The 18,570-nt window shown below is 35.3% G+C and overlaps 1 long non-coding RNA gene across 3 annotated transcripts in view; it reads left to right on the top strand.

Annotated features, from left to right (window-relative positions):
- LOC113598756 (uncharacterized) overlaps nt 1-18,570 on the top strand; it is a 943,191-nt gene that overhangs the window by 218,870 nt on the left and 705,751 nt on the right. The window lies entirely within an intron of this gene.

Here is an 18,570-nt window from a genome sequence, read left to right as displayed (position 1 = left end):
TTCTAAGTGAGAGGCTGTGATTTTTCTATTAGGGTAATTCTAGTCAATCAAGCCTCTTTCACCAGACCTAGAGGTTTTCGCTATATAGATCAAATAAGACTATTTGTTTATTTAGTTATAAGGACGCTATTGTCAATTAATCATTCTCAAAGTTCATTATAAAGGTCCCTTTAGCCCTAATACCCATTATGGCAACAGTATTCTCCTTGCCTTTTATAATTAAGTCTCTGGTACCCTTAGCTCTTATCATGCCCACTGAAATGAAGGAACCCATTTCAGTGGCAGTATGAGATGGCTCCTTCCTCCCTGCCTTCAGAGGACAGTTATGACAGTGCTTTCTGAGGATATTGGTGCTCCTTCAACTATTCAGTTGTTAATATCTCTGTGAAGGTTGAGTGCTTTGGACTGGAAGAAATAGGAGGCAGTTGCCTGTAATAAACTCACTTCAACACTTTTCTTTTTCTAAGTCTTGACTTTTCTCTTTCATATATTACCAAGACTTTTCCAGCATATTCACAAGGTTATTGTAGGTCACCAATGATTTTAGGTTTCAGATGACTAACTAATGACATGCTGATATTTGACTCAGATCTGGAAGAAAATAGGTTATGACATGTGAATAACTGGTATCCCTTTACAAGTTAAGTAGCCTGAAGTGAGGTCATTTCCAATTCTTTATGTAAGGTGGAATCAGCCTCATCAGTCAGGGTAGGAGGTGTCTGTTGACTCAATAGGTTTGGTAGGATTTGGCGGGGGGACTGTGTACTCAAAGATATCTGAAAGGTCCCAATTACCATCTTAATCAATTGTCACCAGAATTTCATGGTTCTCTTTTCTAAGCAAATTTCCCATTTTCGCATAAGAAATATAAGACTTTATTGTAATTCATCAGCTAAAGGATCAGATTCTTTTTTTGATTTAGCTAATCAACTCTGTGACAGTAGACATAAGAGATTCAATCTTTTAAGACAAACTTTCTTTTTTCTGCTATGGCTTAAACAAAGACTTTATGGTAGAGCCTGCATTTTTCTTCCTTTTATATCTCCAGTGCAGTTACAGGTAACTAACCTACCCGACCATCCTTGCATCGTTATGCTTATCATACTCTGTTTTGGAAATTGCTGCTATTTCATTAAAGTTGTACCTTCCACAGGCACTTCATTCCGGGTGACCATAGGTGGTAACTGAAATATCTGTTTTACTACTGAGACCATGGTCTACCAATATTCAACACTTTTTGGCAGCCAGGTTCTCACTTCTTTTAAGCCAACTCAGATATTCATCTTTGAATATTTCATCTACAATTATTTATAACAATCTATATTAGTCAAGGTTCAGTTGCTGGCAATAGAAACCAGTTCAGCTATTTTAAGCAAAAAAACATCAAACATAAGGAATTATGTGCTTACAAAATGTTGGAATTCTGGGAGGATAGGGAGCTTGATTGGGCCTCAAGGGAGACTTCCAGAATAATGTTTCAGAATCATTCCGACAAGGAAATTGAAAACTTTACTAACATTGGTGGCTGGGGAATCAAGACTCTATCACCAGAATTGTAGACTCGAGTCACACCACAGCTACTAGATCTGACCCAGATAAAAGTGGTTGTCTTATGCATTAAGTCTTGTTGAACTTAAATAAGTACTGAATTCATGTCATGCCATCTAATTGCTAATATCTCAATTGCATCTAGAATTCTAGATACAAGAGAATGTGGGAGATGAGAGCTTTCTAGCCTTTATAATGTATTAAAGTGTTTATCACAGTTGTTATAAATTTATGGTGAATTCTGGAAGAATGTTAGTTATTTCTATTGGTACCAAGAAAGTATACCATATGTTACTTGAGTGCACTTGTACTGTTTAGGGTAGACTTGCATTTTGTGTTCTCCTTATTCATGGTCTTTGTTGGCAGAGGGATTGTTGTGCACATGGATTTTATTTCCAATTGCCCTGTTGGCCAGTGTCTTCAGAGTTTTGCACCTAGTGCATTCACCATGTTGTATTCTTATGTAGTTTCCTGTAGTGAACAGCTGAATAATAATTTGAGTTCTTATTTCACAGGTTCATATAATAAATTACACAATTCTTGTGCATCCTCCATTTGTTGAATCTATCTTAGTATTTTGAAGATAACTAGAAAACCATAGGAATATAGTGAATAAGAAAAATGTATTGTGCTTTGAAGTCCAAAGAAGAGGATGCTTACAATATATTCAAAGTATCTTTAGTTTGACATTTGTCTCTGGTCAGTAGCACCTTCTTAAGTCTTGCTTGGTCTCATAAAGATTGTTTTGTTTGTTATTAAAATATGTGAGACAATAAAAAGTGTCAGTATTCAGAGATACTTAGCTAAATAATAATGAAAATTCCTATATTGATTGTAAATGCTAAACCCAAACCATAATTCTTAGATAGTGGCCTAAATATTGACAAAACTGTACAGATGGGAAAGAAAAAGTAGTTGTGAAAATGTTGACATTTAATAGAAGGTTAGGGCTGGAGGGGATCTTAAAGATCATCTAGTCTAACCTTCTCATTTCATATCTTGGGAGACTGAAAAACAGAGCTGAAGTAAATTGTCCAGAGTCATGAATGTTGTTCATTGTAAGGCCCAAAATAGAAGTCAGTCCCCTTTGAAGTTCTGTCTAGTCTAGGACTGTAACCACTATAAAATACCTTTTCCTTTTAATATTCTTAGTATTCATTATTTAGCTTGATCCATGTTTCTTTTAAAGTACTAAGGAAATCAAAATGTTTAAATTAGTTTTCAATGTTAAAATGTATTCATTTACAGGAATATTTATGGTCTTTTTTCTGCTGTTTAAAATGAAGATTTTGACGAGGACTTGGAAATGTTGTTTACAGAATACTCTGCCCTCCAAAAGTGGTGTATCAACACTTTATTTTCCTAGAGATTTTTTTTTATTGTCCAATAACTGCTTTTTCATATTCAGTGGAGTGGAGCAGCAGTGGCATCTGATGATTAATTAGTTCAAAAAGTGTTAGTTCCCCAAGGATAGCCTGTTAGATACTTTGCAGGTCATTTAAAAAAAGAAATCTATTGCTCATGTTTACAGGTGGTGGCACACTGAATTTAGATTGGTTATAAGGCACACAATGAATTTACTACTTCTGCAATTCTCATTGCTAATCTTGTTACAGTAATCCTGAGCAACAATCCAAGTTTGCATTTGACAACAGAAAATGAGTACTTGCCTCTTTGATTCTATATTACATTAAATATTCTTTGCACTTTCTTTTTAGATTCTTAAATTTTTTTTTTAACATTTATTTATTTTTGAGACAGAGAGAGACAGAGCATGAATGGGGGAGGGTCAGAGAGAGGGAGACACAGAATCTGAAACAGGCTCCAGGCTCTGAGCTGCCAGCACAGAGCCCGACACGGGGCTCGAACCCACGGACCGTGAGATCATGACCTGAGCCGAAGTCGGCCACTTAACCGACTGAGCCACCCAGGCGCCCCTCTTTTTAGATTCTTATGATAGCCTGCATCATTTGATCTAAATATGTTTTACCTTAAAGTTCCTAGTGAATTAATTCCTTTCTGAATCCTGACTGATTTTGTTAAATTAATTGAATTATATAAATGGTTGGTACTGGTCCTGAATAGGACCTTGGATACCAGTACATCAAAGTCACCATGCAATGTGATTCCTGAAGGTGTCCCCCACAATGTTGGCACTGGATTACATAATAAAGTGTACAATGTTCTTTAAAATATTATTTTGCTGTTTTTCATGTTTGACAATCACTACTCGATCTTGGTTCTAAAATGGTAGCTTAAACACATCCAGTGAAGCTAAGAGATTCTTAGCAGAAACGTTGCTAGAAAGATAGGGAATGTTTATATATAGGGAAGATACTTAGAGCTATTGGTGAAGATTATTATCTGATACATTTCATAACAGATTTGGCTTTTTCTAGGTTTTAGAGCCATTAAAACCTATGGGCAAAATTTTACTTGCCTCAATATAGGAAGGAGCAAGTGTTGGGTCTCGTTACTAAGAAACGCTATAATAGGTGCTGGGAGCCCTACCTTATAGGGCACAATAGTTGAGACAATACATTTTGCCTTAAGTACCTGCCATATGCCTAATGTTGTGTAGGGTGCTCCAGGGAACTAAGAGAAGCAGAAATGGGCAAGGCAGAAGCAGAAATGGTGGCTTGCCAGGGAAAAACAGTGGACCCTCTTAATTTAACTTCTTATTAACCATTTTTTCTCATCTGTAGGGAAGAGTGAATTTGAAGTGCTGAACTGTAAGATACACGCCAAACAATTATAAATGCTAATGTTCTGTTTCTCAAGGGGTCAGAATATGGCTATCAGTGAAAGAAAAATTAGACCTCCATCATTTTCTTTCTTTTTGTTGCTATCTAAAAGAGATCTCATGGGCTGAATGTCACTTTTAGTCTTTTCCTGTGTCTATTATGCATTTATTGAGCTTCTTTAATTATAGTCTTGAAAGTATCAAATAAATAGATTAAAGACTGCCAATATTAATTTTTAAATATATTTAAAATCTGTAAGAACTTTTGTTTCCTCTTCCTTGGAAAACAAAGGCAATGGCTCAGGGGTTTAATTTGGTTTTATTTTTTCCATTTTAACTCTGGTTGGTTGTTGTAAATATAGTTCAAATTAATTTCACGGAAAATCTACTTTTGTATTGAAAAATGAACAGAAAGTCTGTGGAAATATTCTCTTATTTTTATCTAGATATAAGTGATCTTGATAGTTAATGCTTGTATTTCCAGGTTGAGAAAGTTTACAAAATTTATCCAAAAAGTACAATTTTTTCCCCTCATTACTCGCAGTCATAATCATTACCACAGGCTATTTGAAAAATCATCAATCTGCATTCAGCTCTGTGCTGTGAACTTAAACTGCTCATTTACTGACTTGTATATTAATACTGCCTTTTTTCCCCTAGAAGAAAACTATCTCGTGTCATAGAAACTTGTAATGAATTAATCACCCTGTGACCCTTTATGAGGTAGAATATTTTACTAACTCCACCATCATTTCTCTTCTCTATCTTTCGGTAGAAGTGGGCAGTTTTTACCAGAAGGCTGAGCAAACGCCACCAGTACTCGCTGGCCTTCCATTCTCAGGTGCAGGCTGTTGCTATCCTTTTCTCCCATTCCTGACAGTCTCAGGATTTCAGTTAGAGCTCCTAATCCACCAAAGTCCTTAAACCATGCAGCAGAACTCTTCTTTTGTCTTTGGACGAGCCAAAATAATCAGTTCTAGAACTTCAAGGTTAATCCTGGCTCTTCAGTGGCCAGGGCACCATGACAGATATTTAACTGCTTGTGGCCAAGGTTTGTGCTCCTAATGTGGTACTTTGTGCCAGGTTAAATGGCAAAGAAGTTCCTTATAAGTCTAAGAGTGTGCTCTTGTGATAGCTAGTCGACAATATTATCTTTTCAAACACTGTGAAGGGGGTCTAGGCATTTCAGTTGCTGACTCCACAACTTTCAAACAAGGTATTACATCCTTTCAGAAGTTAATTGATAAACATGGTAAATTTGGTGAATTGGCTGCTTGGCAAATGTCTCTTCAGGTGAATTGCTTCCAGAAAATTGGTTTCAAATTGATTTTCAGCATATTAATGTAGAGCCAGGGTAAGCCATGACCCTTGCTGACTTCTTGCTTGAATACACAGGCAGAGTGATATTTCTAAAAACACCAGTCAGACATGCTGTTTTTCTCTTAACCCTTTTAATTACTTCTCATTGATTTTAGGATGGTTCTACCTGCTTCTACCCATGCTGATCCCTTCAGTTTACTAGGCACTCGCCCCTACCTACCCTCCATTCCTATGCCTCAGCCACTCAGTTCCTCTAAAATCCCTCCTTTCTTAGAGCTTACACAGGTGCCTCCATTTGTTCGGGAGTCTTCTTCCCCCCTTTCCTCTGGTTAACACTTTCTCATCCTCTTGATCTTAGGTGAAATGTCACTTTTCCTGGGAAGCCTTCTCTAATCCCTAAAATAGGTTAAGTCTCTTGATTAGATGTCCCCTATGCACTTTTAGCTTTTCTCATGGCATGTACCAGTACTATAATAAAATTTTTGAATAGTCTGTCTCCCATACTAAAATTCAAGCTCCAGGAAGATAGATAGCAACAGCTATCTAGTTCAATGCTATCAAGTAGTATTTCTGTGATAAGGGAAATGTTCTATTTTGCATTACTTGGTATGGGAACTGTGAACCACATGTGGCTATTGAGTGCCTACAATGTGGTTAATGTGACTGAAGACTTGAATTTTTAGTTTTCTTTAATTATAATTAATTAAAAATAAATTTAAATACCACGTATAGTGGCTACCACCAAAAGTCTAGTTAACACCTATCACCATACAGTGGATTCCCTTCACTCATTTTGCCAACCCCTAATGCCCTTCCTGTCTGATAATCATCAATCTATTCTCTGTATCTATGAATGTGATTTTGTATTGTTTTGTTTGTTTTATTATTTTAGATTCTACATATGAGTGAAATCATATGGTGTTTGTCTTTCTTCCTTTGACTAATCTCACCTAGCATAATACCCTCAAAGTTCATCTATGCTGTCACAAATGGCAAAATTTTATTTTTATGGATGAATAATATATTGAATATTTTTACTATCTCTTTTGTATCCATTCATTCATTGATTGGCACTTTTTTTCTATATCTTGGCTAATGTAAATAATGTTGCAATGAACATAGGGATGCATATATCTTTTCAAGTCAGTGATGTGGTATTCTTTGGATAAATACACAGAAATGGAATTGATGGATCATATGGCAGATCTAGTCTTAATGTTTTGAGGAATCCACATACTGCTTTCGAGAGTGGCTGCACCAATTTACATTCCCACCAATAGTGTATGAGGGTTCAATTTTTTCCACGTTTTTTGAAACACTTATTTCTTGCCTTTTTGATAATAGCCATTGTAAGAAATGTGGGGTGATATTTTACTGTGTTTTGATTTGTATTTCCCTAATAATTAGTGATACTGAATATCTTTTCATATGTCTGTCGACCATCTGTATATCTTCTTTGGAAAAATGTCTGTTCAGATCTTTGCCCATTTTTAAATTGGATTGTTTGCTTTTATTGTTGGGTTGTATGAGTTCTTTATATGTTTTGGGTATTAACCCTTAATGAGATATGATTGATATGATATGATGTGGTATGATATGATATGATATGATATGAAAATCTGTGATTTGTAGGGTTGTCTTTTCTTTTTCATGATGGTTTCCTTCTCTGTAAAGAAGCTTTTTAGTTTGATATAGTGTCAATAGTTCATTTTTACTTTTGTTTCCTTTGCCTGTAGCATCAGATCCACAAATATATCACTAAGACATATGTCAAGGAGATTACCACCTATGTTTTCTTCTGGGAATTTTATGGTATCAGGTCTTACATACAAATCTTTAATCTATTTTGAGTTAATTTTTGTGTATGGTATAAGGTAGTGATCTAGTTTCATTCTTTCGCATGTGGCTGTCCAGTTTACCTACCCATTTACTGAAGAGACTGCCCTTTACTGAAGAGACTGCCAATTGTATGTTCTTGGCTCCTTTGTCATAAATAGTGACCATATAATGTGGGTTTATTTTTGGGCTCCAATTTCTGTTCCACTTACTTGTGTGACAAAACCATACTGTTTTATTGCTATAGCTTTGTAGTATAGTTTGAAATCAGGGAACATGCTACCTCCAGCTTTGTACTTCTTTCTCAAGGAGATTTCTTCAGTTGTTTGGGATATTTTGGTTCTATACAACTTTTAGAATTATTGGTGCTAGCTCTGTGGAAAAAAAAATTACAATTTTGATATGGATTGCCTTGAATTGTTAGATTGCTTTGGGGAGCATGGACATTTTAACAATATTAATTCTTCTAATCCATGAACACTGTATATTTTTCCATTTATTTGTGTCTTCATTTTTTTTTTCCTTAAATGTCTTACAGTTTTCAGTGTATAGTTATTTCACATCCTTAGTTAGATTTATTTTTAGGTGTTTTATTCTTTTTTGATGCAATTGTAAATGGAACTGACAATTTCTTTTTCTGATATTTCATTATTAGTGTATAAAAACACTAATTGTTTTTATTGGTTTTGTATTCTGCCACTTTACTGAATTTGTTTACTAGTGCTAGCAGGTTTTGTTTTGTTTTTGTAGATACTTTAAGATTTTTTATATATTGTATAATGTCATCTGCAAATAGTGACAATTTTAGTTCTTCCTTTCCATTTTGGATGCCTTTTATTCATTCTTTCTTGTCTTATTGCTGTGGTTAGGATTTCCAATACTATATTGAATGAAGGTAGAAGACTGGTCATCCTTGTCTTGTTCCTGATCTTAGAGGAAAGGTTTTCAGCTTTTCACTAATGAAGATGATGTTAACTACAGGCTTGTTATATAGGGCCTTTATTATTTTGAAGTATATGTATATTCCCTGTATATCAACTGTGTTGAGCTTTTATTATAAATAAGTGTTTAATTTTATCAAATGCTTTTTCTGCATCTATTAAAACAATCATATGATTGTAATTCTTCATTTTGTTAGTGTGGTGTATCATGTCGAATGATTTGCAGATGTTGAACCATCCTTGCATCCCTGGAGTAAATCCCACTCGATCATGGTGTATGATCCTTCTAATGTATTTTTGCATATGGTGTGACAATATTTTGTTGAGGATTTTTGCATCTGTATTCATCAAGGATATTGGCTTGTAGTTTTCTTTTTTGGTGGTGTCATCATCTGGTTTGATATCAGGGTAATTAATGCTAGTGTCATAAAATGAGTTTGGAAACATTCCTTCCTCTTTGTCTTTGTTTTTGGTTTGTTTTGTTTTGTTAAAGTTTGAGAAGAATAATATTAAACCTTTGAATATTTGTTATAACTCACCAGAGAAAGTGTCTGGTCTTAGACTTTTGTTTGTTGGGAGGTTTTTGATTACTGTTTCAATGTCTACATAGAAAATGGTCCATTAAGATTTTCTATTTCTTCATGATTCAGTCTTAGAAGATTGTTTCTAGAGATTTATCTGTTTCTTCTAGATTGTCCAATTTATGGTGCTTAATTTTTTGTTATAGTTTCTTATGATACTTTGTATTTCTGTGGTATCAGTTGTAACTTCTCTTTTATTTCTGATTTTATTTATTTGAGTCCACCAATGTGTTGTGTGTGTATGAGTCTAGCTAGAGATTTGTCAATTTTATCTTTTCAAAGAACTAGCTGTGATTTTATCTTTTCTATTGCCTATTTTGTTCCTATTTCATTTATTTCCATTCTGATCTTTATCATTTTTCCTCTACTAACTTTGGGCTTCAGGTTTTTTTTTTAATTATTTTAGATTTTTCCTGTTTCTTGAGGTAGGCCTTTATTGCTATTCTTTCTAAGACCCACTTTTGCTGCATTCCATAGATATGGTGTTTCTGTTTGTATTTCTCTCAAGTTTTTTTTTCCTCCTTTGATTTCTTTGGTGACCTGTTGGTTTTTTAGTAGCATGTTGTTTATTCTTCACATTTTTGTGTTTTTTTCCGGTTTTCTTCTTACAATTGATTTCTAATTTCATATCACTGTGTTCAGAAAATATGCTTGATGATTCCGGGCCTTGTGAATATATTGAAACTTCTTTTGTGGCCTAACATGTGGTCTATCCAGGAGAATGTTTCATGTGTACTTGAGAAAAATTTGCATTTTGTTTCTTTTGCATGGAATATTCTATATATGTCTATTAAGTTTTTCTGGTCTAATGTACTGTTTACAGCCAATGTCTTCTTTTTTTAAGTTTATTTATTTATTTTGAGTGGGGGAGGGCCAGAGAAAGAAGGAGAAAGAGAGCGAATTCCAGAGAGGCTCCATACTGCCAGCATAGAGTCCAACACTGGGCTCAACTCCATGAACCACGAGATCATGACTTGAACCGAAACCAAGAGTCAGATGCTTAACCGACTTAGCCACCCAGATGCCCCAATGACATCAAAACTTTCTGTTTTGATGATCTATCCAATGATGTAAGTGGCATGTTAAAGTCCTCTAGTATTATTGTATTGCCCTTTAGGTCCATTAGTATTTGCTTTATATATTTTGGTTCTTCTATGTTGGGTGTGTGTATATATATATATGTGTGTGTGTGTGTGTGTGTGTAAATGTTATATATTCTTCCTAGATATACCCCTTTATAATTATGTAATACCCTTCCTTGTCTTTATTATTGTCTTTATTTTAAAGTCTATTTTGTCTGATATGAGTATAAGCTACACCAGCTTTATTTTTGTTTCCATTTGCATGGAATATCTTTTTCCATCCCTTCACTTTCAGTAGATATGTGTCCTTACTTCTGATGTGAGTCTCTTGTAGGCAGCATAAAACATATTTTCTTATCCATTCAGCCACTCTATGTATTTTCATTGGAGAATTTGGTTTATTTGCTTTTAAAGTATTTGTTGATAGGTATGTTCTTATTGCCATTTGTAATTGTTTTCTGTAGTTTCTTTCTGTTCCTTTCTTCTCTTTCTTTCTTCCCTTCTGGTTTGGTGGCTTTCTTTAGTGTTATGTTTAGATTTATTTATCATTTTCTTTTGGGTATTTACTCAATTTTTGCTTTGTTATTACTGTGAAGTTTGCATATAACATCCAACGCATATAGTGGTCAATTGATAGGAATTTAACTTTGAACACATTCTTAAACTTAACCTTTTTATCCCCCAATCCCACATTTTATAATTTTAATGTCACATTTTAAGTCTTTTTATTTTATGTTTACCTTAACTAATTATTGTACTTTTAATTAATTTCATTACTTTTTGTCTTTTAACCTTTATTCTTGCTTTAAAGGTGACTGATTCACTGTCTTTACCATGGCTTTACCTTTTCTTATGAAATTTCTACTTTTGTATTTTTTCTTGTTATTAATTATTGATGTTTCTTTTCAGCTTAAAGAAATTCTTTTAACATTTCTTTTAAGGCTGGGTTAGTGGTGATGGACTCCTTTAGTTTTTGCTTATCTGAGAAGACTCTTAGTCTTGACTTTAATTTTTTGGGTAGAGAATTCTTGGTGGGAAGTTTTTCCTTTTAGTATTTTCAATATGTCCTGCTACTCCCTTCTGGTCTGCAACATTTCTGCTGGAAGATCTGCTGATAGCATTGTTGAGTTCCCCTTGAATGTAACAAGTTGTTTTTTTTCTTCCTGCTTTTAAGATTCTCTTTTTATCTTTTAACTGTTACTGTTTTAATTAGTGTCTTGGAGTGGATTTCCTTAGGTTCATCTTATTTAGAACTCTCTGGGCTTCCTGGATCTGGATGTCTGTTTCTTTTGCCAGATTAGTGAAGTTTTCTGCCATTATTTCTTCAAATAAGTTTTCTGGCCCTTTTTCTCTCTCTCTGACTACTGAGACCCCTGTAATGCAAATATTATTTTGCCTGATGTCCCAAAGGTCACTTTAGGTATATTTACTTAATTTTTTTCTTTTTCCTGTTCTGTCTAGGTGTGTTTCATTGTTTTGTCTTCTAGCTCACTGATCCATTCTGCTTCATCCAGTCTGTTTTTGAAACCCTGTAGTATATTATTTAGTTAAGTTGCTGCATCCTTCAGGTCCATGAGTTCTGTTTGGTTCTTTCTTATATATTCTGTCTCTTTATTGGAGTTCTCACTGTGTTCATCCATTTTTCTCATGAGATCTGTGAACATCTTTATGACCATTACTTTGAACTCTACTCTTTATCAGTTAGACTGCCTATCTCTATTTCATTACTGTCTTTTTCTGAGGTTTTTTTTTTTTATTGTTTTGTTTGGAACTTATTTCTGTGTCTCCTAATTTTGTGACTCTCTGTGTTTGTTCTATAGATTATGCAAATTAGTTACTTTTCTAAGTCTTGAAGGAGTAGCCTTGTGTAGGAGATGTCTCATGGGCTCAGTAGTGCTATGGCCCCTGGCTACCAGAGGCAGATACCCAAGAGGCCTCCCATGTGTGAGCTGTGCATGCCCACCTGCTGTGGTAGGACTGTGGCTGTGGTGTGATGGTGTGTGGGTCCATCAGCAGGGTATGTCCTCCATGGAAGGATTTCCTAAATGATACCCACCAGTGCTAATATTAGCAAATTAGAATGAGATAAAAAAAAATGGCCCCTATGAGTGTCTCTGTCCCTGGACAGAGTCCCAACAAGTTTCTTCCCCTCCAGAATTTTCTTGAAGGGTTGTAAGTGGGTCTCCTTCACATATGGTCTAGGTGCTTTTCTAATGTGTTTTTGCTTTGGGTCCCAGGGTAAGTGAGTCTGTGCATTAGCCCTTTAAGAGCTGGTTCTCCATTCCTTAAAGTTTTATGGTTTTCCTGGATGTAATCCCCATTGGTTTTGAAAGCTAATTGTGTTTTGGGGGGGGTCATCTCTTTTGTGCCATATTTAGAGATTGGGGTACCTGAAATGGAACACTGACCCGTTGCTTCTCAGGGAAATGTTTCATATTTTTTATATCCCTTCTGGTTGTGGATTGCTACACCTGGGATATTGTTTGTTTGTTTGTTTGTTTTGTTTTGGTGAGAGTGTGTCTCTGACTCTTTTACCTGTTTTGATGCTGTAGGGGTAGAGGAAGAGGGAGAGAGAGAGAATCCCAAGTAGGCTCCATGCTCAGTGTTCAGCCTGACTGGCGGCTCTATCTTACGACCATGAGATCATGACCTGAGCCAAAATCAAGAGTCAGACACTTAACCAACTGAGCCACCCAGGCATCCCTGTTCATTTACTTTTTATTGTTGAGATTCTGTTCATCCAGTTTTCAGGTCTTTTTCAGAGGAAATATTCTATAGATAGTTTTAAATTTGTTGTATCTGTGAGAGGAGGTGAGTTTAGTATCTTTCTGTGCCACCATCTTGAACCACTCTCTAAAAATCTTAAATGAAATAATGTATGTAAAACTTTTTTTTTCTGTTTTTGATACAAAGGCATTGTTTAATAGATATTATTTCCAATTATTGTTAATTTTTACTAAAGCCACTTCTATTGTTTTAGTCCATCCCCCCTTCCCACAACAGCAATTGTTGCTTCATCCATTTTGGGTCAAGATCACTTTTTAGACTTCAATATTAAAGCATGCATGCATTTTATAACTATTTGACTTTCCTCCTCCTTAGCTAAACTATGACCTCCTTGATAACCTTGATTTTATTTTCCTGTCTAATCCTACTCCCTTCTATAGCCCCTGACTCAAGGAAAGCACTGAGAAATGTTTTTCAAATGAATGAAGTTTAGCAAATTAGGGCCAAAGCTCCAGATTTCCTGATTTATAGGCAAGTGTTCCTTTTTTACTTCATACTGCTTTTATTTCTCTGGGTAGGAAAGCAGAAGATTCTTTTGATTTTCTAAAGACAATTTTTTATAACTGAATTTATAGATGTTTTGTAAAATGCATAGGATGTTTTATAATGTTGAATATCCATATCTAGTTTTATAGTAAGGAAATAATCAAAATTGCACAAAAATTGTATGACTACCAAGGGAGCATTCTCATGACTGTTACCTTGTCAGTGTGTCCCCTTCTCTGACCTTGATTTCAGTACTAAATACTTCTAAGGATTGGTTAATTGTGATTAAAAATCTGACTTTAGTGTTGAGGAAAGTTCCTGCATTGATGTACATGTCCTACTAATGCAATTAGATGGAACAAAATAGGCAAAATACTATTTCTCAAATCTTGGGAAGTTTTCTGTAGGACATACAACATGAATCATGAATAATACCTAGTATGTATAATTCAGTGTTTGCCTACTTAGTTAGCATTTTGCCTATGAACTCCAAGTGCTTCACAAATATTAAAGCAGTTCCCATTTCTTTATAATTCTAGGAACCAGAGATTAGAGATAGTTTTCTTTTCAACAGACAGAAATGCTATTGTTCTGGAAGAGTGCTGCATGTGAGGTCATTTGGATTTTGAGTGAATCTTGAACTAGAATTTAAGTTTCTTTTTTCTCTTGGTCTGGTACCAAATTGTATTCTTAAGGAAAGATTCTGAGAAAAGCTTAACCTAAGTGTATGTTTGCAGCATATAAACAGTAATATCTGCTATAATTACTTAAAAGTTATTAATATGGGGCGCCTGGGTGGCTCAGTCGATTGGGCGTCTGACTTCAGCTCAGGTCATGATCTCACTGCTCGCGAGTTCGAGCCCCGCGTCAGGCTCTGTGCTGACAGCTCAGAGCCTGGAGCCTGCTTCAGATTCTGTCTTCCTCTCTCTCTGTCCCTCCCCTGCTTGTGCTCTGTCTCTGTCTCTCTCACAAATATGAAAAATAAAACTTAAAAAAAATTTAAAAAATTATTAACGTTTGAAGACTTGAATCTGTAGTTGTCAAAAGCAGATACATTTATAGTTAAGGAAGCTGGTATTATGGTTATGGTATAGGTAAATGTTGGATTTAAGTTTTATTTATTTATTTCGTTATGAAAGGCATATAAGTTAATTTTATGCTCTATTTCTGAAATAGTTTGGAACTCTGGGAAAATGCCATCATGCCAGCCAAGTAGTAGTTCTCCATTTCTAATACTAATAAACATGAAAAGTTCAGCACTTAGACATTCAAGTCATATACCAGTAGATTTCTTTTTCTGACAGGTTCCCTGGATTTTAATTTCTCTTTAAGGGCACCTGAGTGGCTCAGTTGGTTAAGCATCTGACTTTGGCTCAGGTCATGTTCTCATAGTTCATGAGTTCGAGCCCCATATCGGGCTATGTGCTGACAGCTCAGAGCCTGGAGCCTGCTTCAGATTCTGTGTCTCCTCTCTCTCTGCCCCTCCCCTGCTCATGTTCTGTCTCTCTCTCTCTCTCTCTCTCAAAAAGAAATAAACATTAAAAAAATAAATTTCTCTTTAATGTTTAATAGGTTGCTCAAGAAAAATACTCCAAGAAAACTAGTACATTTCTCTTCTATTACATAGTATTTAAAATGTGATTAAAAGAAATTAGGTAGGGGCACCTGGATGGCTCAGTCTGTTGTGTTCAACTTTGGTTCCAGTCACTATCTCATGGGTTGGTGAGTTCAGGCCCCACCCACATGGGGCTTTGTGCTGACAGCACAGAGCCTCCTTCAGATTCTCTGTCTCCCTGTCTCTCTGCTCTTACTCCTCTCTCTCTCTCTCTCTCTCTCTCTCAAAAATAAGTAAGTATTTAAAAAAAAGGTATATGCTAAAGCTCATGTTTGGAACTGGTCTTAGACTATGTAGTATTTCTGGTGAATTTGAAATATTGCAGAGTTTCTAAGTGAGTATAAAAAAGTGCACCATGACTTAATTAAAACACAATTCTATTTATTTATTTATTTATTTATTTATTTATTTAAAGTTTTTTAATGTTTATTTGTTTATTTTTTTTGAGAGAGAGAGAGAGAGAAAGAGAGAGATAGAGACAGAGAGGAGAAGGGAGGAGCAGAGAGAGGGAGACAGAGGATCCCAAGCATGCTCTGTGCTGATGGAGTGCTTGAACTCACTAACTGAGATTATGACCTGAGCCAAAGTTGGATGCTTAACTGAGCCACCCAGGTGCCCCTGTGTATTTTAAACATGTGAACAATTTGTTTATTTATTTATTTTTACTTATTCATTTTAAGCTTATTTATTTAAGTAATCTCTACACTCATCTTGGGGCTTGAACTCACAACCCTGATATCAAGAATTGCACGCTTTTCCAACTGAGCCAGCCAGGCTCCCCAAAACACAATTTTAGAAAGTAACAGTTACTTAATTTTGTGAACTAGAGAAAACCATATCATAATTTAATGTGTTTAAAAATGTATTCAGGGCATCTGGGTGGCTCAGCAGGTTAAGCAACCTACTTTGGCTCAGGTCATGATCTTCCAGTTTGTTAGCCCGCACCCAGGTCTCTGCTGTCAGCGCAGAGTCTGCTTTGGATCCTCTGTCTCCCTCTCACTCTGCCCCTCCCCCACCTTCAAAAATAAATAAACATTAAAAAATAAAATCATATTCAAAACACAGAATTTTACAGATGGAGAAAATTCTCCAATTTACAGTTGGAGAAGTCTATTTATAAATGATCTCATCCCTAACAAATAATAGGCTTAATGGATATTAATGTGTCTGTGACTTTCAAAATAAGATTGAAAGCTTATGACAGTGATTTCACTGTGAGCATTTTGAGTTAGTACAATACATTTCCTTATTATTTCAATGTTATATTCAGAGGGAATATATCTTCTTTTGTATATGACATATTTTTCAAGTGTTAGTACATTTGTATAGTAGGAATTAAAAGGTCTATTGAAAGTATAGGTTTATTTACAAACTAACATTGTTTAACATTAAGGAAAACACTACATTTAAATCACGTTACAATGCCTTCTTGCTATGAAGGTAGTACCTACAGCTACAATAAAGTCCAGATAGTTGACAGATATCCTTAATACTTGTACATAAATAAATTAGAACATAGTTTAATTAGAATGTAATTATAATTAGAATATGAATATACTCAAATTTTGGGAGGTGTGAAGGGAACTTGAACTTTAATACAGGAGATAGGGCATGGCATGGAAAGAACTCTCTATTGAGAGCCAATATTCAAGTTCCTGTCCAATAAACTAGGTTATCTTGGAGAAATCATTGCCCCCCCTCCCCAGGGGCGGCTCACTTCCTCATTTGTTAAATGAGATTTTTAAAAAGTCTTAAGTATTAAAACCCTAAGAACTGAAAAAAAAAAGAATAATTTTAAGTATGAGTCATATGCACTAGATTGCATGTGACATTTTGTATTGTTCTTATTCATAAAAAGCTCATGCTTTATTATGCTTTTTACTTATAAGTAAATAAATCCATATTTATACTATTTCTCCTTCATAGAATTCTCTACTGTTTTGGAGCCATATATTGGTCTATATTGAGCCTGTATTAATACTGAGTGTATAATCTTCCTTTGTCCTTACCCGATACTGGGTAATAGCAACTGGACAGAGATGAATTGGGGTTACTATCCTGGATACGATGTCAAACTTGACTAGGGTAACTATACAATTTATTATCCAAATTGGCACATTTCTAAAATTGAAAAGGAGTCCTATTAACCGAGACTGTGAGTCTGTATTTAAGGGATACAAAGGTAATGATTTTAATGTGTTCTGTATAACTTTGCATGTTCTTCTTTACTTATTCTCTATCCTTCTTGAGGCAGAGAGAGAAAATATTTAGGTTGAATAAAGGTAACATTTTGATTCAAGTAGATAATTTGTAGGTTTTGCTTTTTATATGAAAAGCAGCATGAATTACCAAATTGGAGGGCTCAAATTTGTCCAGAAATTCTGAGAAAGACAATTATACAAAATCCAACAAACTCACTGAAATATGCAGTGCAGTACCTCATATTGCTTACCTCTCCATGAAAGGTCAAAAGTACCTCCTCCTGTGATATGTCTGCAATCCCTGAAAGATTGATTAAATTTCTATATAATACAGAATTGCTGAATCTAGTGAACCATAACTTATGTAATTTGTATTATACTTTATCAGTCACCTTCTAAAAGTGTTTAAGAATAAAACTTTCCCTTGTAGGCAATGGAAACCTGAGAAATACTTGCTTTCTTTATAATAACTTTAGTAGTTTGTATGACTTAATTATATCAAGGTTAGTGCAGAATTCTTAAAGTGGTCCAAATGTAAAAATTGACCTAATTTAGGTTTTTAAATTTTGAAATGGAAAAGTCAGAATAAAGAAGATGGATTTTACATTGCATGGAGAAGAATGAGAAAAATACTCTGCATATTTTGAAAGAGTGGCTAAAGAGATATTTGAAAACTTCCCCTTGCTAACTCTTAATTCAAAAGGTAAGGCATAGCATAAGTTATAGAAACCTATCTACTCTTACAAAGTTTTATAGTATCCTGGGTTCCTCTTACATATGACCTATTCTTTTAGCAGGAGAATTGAGAACACCAGAGATTAGGAGGTTAAAGGCAAAGTATATTCCACTCTTAGACATCAGAGTATTTCTTCTTTTTTTATTTTCTGTGTACCACTCTCCCCATCACGATTCCCTCAATTCCTAATTCTCAACTCATTTTAAAGTTTGACATGGGGAGTGGTGCCTGGGTGGCTCAGTCGGTTAAGCGTCCGACTTCGACTCAGGTCATGATCTCATGGTTCATGGGTTCGAGCCTCGCGTCGGGCTCTGTGCTGACAGCTCAGAGCCTGGAGCCTGTTTCAGATTCTGTGTCTCCCTCTTTCTCTGACCCTCCCCTGTTCATGCTCTGTCTCTCTCTGTCTCAAAAATAAATAAATGTTAAAAAAAATTTAAAAAAAAGTTTGACATGGGGAAATGCCCAAGAAATATATGATCTTCAAATAAGTCTAGGAGATAGACCATCTTACATGTCCACCGAAGGGTCTTGGGCAAGTTAGTATGATGCTGTGTCCTTGACTAACAGCGTTCATGTCAGAGGTCCTTGAAAGCTATAGAGTTGCCCCTAGAGACTTCTGGGATGGAAATCTGCGGCAAAAGAGCTACCCTCTGGGAACATTTAAGGTGATATACCAACACTGTAGATACTGGGA

Source organism: Acinonyx jubatus, chromosome B2 (assembly GCF_027475565.1).
Source record: "Acinonyx jubatus isolate Ajub_Pintada_27869175 chromosome B2, VMU_Ajub_asm_v1.0, whole genome shotgun sequence".
Classification (NCBI taxonomy): domain Eukaryota; kingdom Metazoa; phylum Chordata; class Mammalia; order Carnivora; family Felidae; genus Acinonyx; species Acinonyx jubatus.
Note: the sequence above shows the minus strand (reverse complement) of the source record. Positions and strands in the feature narration are given on the sequence as shown.